Source organism: Hemiscyllium ocellatum (assembly GCF_020745735.1).
Source record: "Hemiscyllium ocellatum isolate sHemOce1 chromosome 38 unlocalized genomic scaffold, sHemOce1.pat.X.cur. SUPER_38_unloc_4, whole genome shotgun sequence".
In the NCBI taxonomy this organism is placed as follows: domain Eukaryota; kingdom Metazoa; phylum Chordata; class Chondrichthyes; order Orectolobiformes; family Hemiscylliidae; genus Hemiscyllium; species Hemiscyllium ocellatum.
Window position 1 is genome coordinate 559,633 of NW_026867522.1, and position 3,951 is coordinate 563,583.

Consider the following 3,951-nt stretch of genomic DNA (forward strand, 5'->3'; position numbering starts at 1 on the left):
ACTGTATGTGTGTCACTGTGGGCCTGTACTGTATGCGTGTGTCCGTGTCCCTGTATTGTATGTGTGTCTCCGTGTCACTGTACTGTGTGTGTGTCTCCGTGTGCCTGTACTGTGTGTGTCTCTCTATGTCCCTGTACTGTGCGTGTGTTTCCATGTGCCTGTATTGTATGTGTGTCTCTGTATGCCAGTACTGTATGTGTGTCTCCGTGTGCCTGTACTGTATGTGTGTCCCGTGTGCCTGTACTGTGTGTGTCTCTCTATGTCCCTGTACTGTGCGTGTGTTTCCATGTGCCTGTATTGTATGTGTGTCTCTGTATGCCAGTACTGTATGTGTGTCTCCGTGTGCCTGTACTGTATGTGTGTCCCGTGTGCCTGTACTGTATGTGTGTCTCCCTGTGCCTGTACTGAGTGTGTGTCACTGTGTGCCTGTACTGTATGTGTGTCTCCGTGTGCCTGTACTGTATGTGTGTCCCTGTGTGCCTGTACTGTATGTGTGTCTCCGTGTCCCCGTATTGTATGTGTGTCCCTGTGTGCCTGTACTGTGTGTGTCACCGTGTGCCTGTACTGTGTGTGTGTCTCCGTGTGCCTGTACTGTATGCGTGTCTCCGTGTGCCTGTACTGTTTGTGTGTCTCTGTGTCCCTGTACTGTATGCGTGTCACTGTGTGCCTGTACTGTGTGTGTGTCTCCGTGTGCCTGTACTGTGTGTGTGTGTGTCACTGTGTGCCTGTACTGTGTGTGTGTGTCTCCGTGTGCCTGTACTGTGTGCGTGTCACTGTGTGCCTGTACTGTGTGTGTGTCTCCGTGTGCCTGTACTGTGTGTGTGTCTCCGTGTGCCTTTACTGTGTGTGTGTTACGGTGTGCCTGTACTGTGTGTGTGTTACGGTGTGCCTGTACTGTGTGTGTGTCATGGTGTGCCTGTACTGTGTGTGTGTGTCTCCGTGTGCCTGTACTGTATGTGTGTCACTGTGGGCCTGTACTGTATGCGTGTGTCCGTGTCCCTGTATTGTATGTGTGTCTCCGTGTCACTGTACTGTGTGTGTGTCTCCGTGTGCCTGTACTGTGTGTGTCTCTCTATGTCCCTGTACTGTGCGTGTGTTTCCATGTGCCTGTATTGTATGTGTGTCTCCGTGTGCCTGTACTGTATCTGTGTCCCCGTGTGCCTGTACTGTATGTGTGTCCTGTGTGCCTGTGCTGTGTGTCTCCCTGTGCCTGTACTGTGTGTGTGTGTCGCTGTGTGCCTGTACTGTGTGTGTCACTGTGTGCCTGTACTGTGTGTGTGTGTCTCCGTGTGCCTGTACTGTGTGCGTGTCACTGTGTGCCTTTACTGTGTGTGTGTTTCCGTGTGCCTGTACTGTGTGTGTGTTACGGTGTGCCTGTACTGTATGCGTGTCTCCGTGTGCCTGTACTGTGTGTGTGTGTGTGTCTCCGTGTGTCTGTACTGTGTGCGTGTCACTGTGTGCCTGTACTGTGTGTGTGTCTCCGTGTGCCTGTACTGTGTGCGTGTCACTGTGTGCCTGTACTGTGTGTGTGTGTCTCCGTGTGCCTGTACTGCATGCCTGTCACTGTGTGCCTGTACTGTATGCCTGTCTCCGTGTGCCTGTGCTGTTGTGCCGGCTGTGACGTGTGTGTCAGTGTGTTGGCCCCTCAAACCCAGTTGGCTTCCTGTTCACATTCAGCCCCCGTGTGTCTCCCAGCCCACGCTGAGATACTTCCCCATTCTCGGTTTGTCGTTGGTCAGGATCGGAGCGTCATCGAGCCTCAGGGGATGGCCGTGTGCTGGCCCTCCCCGTCTGTTCACCCTCCGTCTGCTCCTGCTGTCTGCTGGTACTCACACACTGCCCTGTTCACCTTCCCCCAGCATTGTCTGTCTGTCCCAGGGACTGTTCCCCGTCCCTCCTGAATTCCCTATAACCCTGCTCTTTCATTCTGCAGACATCAGCACTCGTCATTTACTCCTGTCGCCTTTACGGTGTAATCCGCCACCCCCACTCGCTCTCTGACTCGCTCTCTGACTCGCTCTCTGACTCACGCTCTGACTCGCTCTCTGACTCACAACTATTCTTGTAGTTTTTGCCATCTCTCCCATCCAAGAGAGAGGGCGGGACCACAGAATGTGAGCTCACCTCCTGGCCCTTCGCTGCCTGTGGCTGCTCCTGGCTGTACTAGCCCATTGTGCCTCACCCCTGACAGCAGTTTGGAGTCTATCACAAAGAGATGTACAGCACAGAACCAGACCCTTCAGCCCAACCCGTCCATGCTGACCCAGATATCCCAACCCAATCCAGTCCCACCTGCCAGCACCCGGCCCATATCCCCCCAAACCCTTCCTATTCATGTCCCCATCCAGATGCCTCTTAAATGCTGTCATTGTACCAGCCCCCACCACATCCTCTGGCAGCTCATCCCATACACGTACCACCCTCTGGGGGAAAACGTTACCCCTTAGGTCCCTTTTATATCTTTCCCCTCTCGCCCTAAACCTATGTCCCTCTAGTTCTGGACTCCCCCCACCCCAGGGAAAAGACTTTGACAAATCACGTGGGGCTAAGGTGAGAGGGGAAAGATATAAAAGGGACCTAAGGGGTAACTTGTTCCCCCAGAGGGTGGTACGTGTATGGGATGAGCTGCCAGAGGATGTGGTGGGGGCTGGTACAATGACAGCATTTAAGAGGCATCTGGATGCGGACATGGATAGGAAGGGTTTGGGGGGATATGGGCCGGGTGCTGGCAGGTGGGACTGGATTGGGTTGGGATATCTGGGTCAGCATGGCCTCGCTGGGCCGAAGGGTCTGTTCCCGTGCTGTACCTCTCTGTCACTCTATGACCTAACCTTCTGTTCCCACTGACATGTTTTCCTTCTCCGGGGATACGCTCCCATTTTCCGGAGGGATGCCCTGGGGATGATGTGGAAAGATGGAAGTTGGGAAATGCAGAACAATTCGATCCTATCAAATAGGGAGAGTAACCTGAGGGGCTGGGCCCTGGTCTCTCCCTGGGCTTGCTTCATATTTATACTTCTGAGAACATAGACCATCGAACAGTACAGCACAGGAACAGGCCCTTCGGCCCACAATGCTGACCCGAAAGTGACGCCAAATTAAACTCATCCCCTTCTGCCTGCCCATGCTCAATATCCCTCCATCCCCTGTATACATCCATGTGTTGGTCTAAAAGCCCCTTAACTCCCCCTCCATCGTATCTGCCTTCCCCACCACCCCCTGTCAGTGTGTCCCACACTCCTACCCCTCTCTGTGTAAAACACTCGCCCCTCACATCGCCTTTGAACTTTGCCCTCTCACCCTAAAGGCCTGTCCCCTAGTATTAGACATTTCAGCTCGAGGGGAGAAAGATTCTGACCGTTAACCCTATCTATACATCTCATAACGTTATAAACTTTTATCAAGTCTCCCCTCAGCCCCCGCTGCTCCAGGGTAAACAGCCGGAGGTTTTCCAGCCTCTCCTTACAGCTCACACCCTCTAATCCCGGCAGCGTCCTGGGAAACCCCTCCTGCACCCCCCTCTCCAAAGCCCCCAGCCCCTCCCTGGAATGTGGGGACCAGAATTGAACTCAGTGCGGCCGAACCAAAGTCTGATGAAGCTGCAACATGCCATCCTGACCTTGTACTCAGTTCCCCTGCCCCTCCCCAGGAAAGACAAACATGTCATCCAGCCCCTTCCCCACCCGATCTCCCCTCCATGGACACTGTCAGGGAACCCCGAGGTCCCTCTGTACCTCAGTGCGGGACAGGGACCTGCCATTCACCCTATCAGATATCTTAATTCAAAGATAGCAGGGTGGGGCACACTGGCAGGGGATGGGGGAGGCAGATACGATGGTGGGGGGGCGCGTTAAAGGGGCTTTCAGACAAATACAGGGGATGGAGGGGTATTGAGCATGGGCAGGCAGAAGGGGATCAGTTTAATTTGGCGTCACTTTCGGTACAGCATTG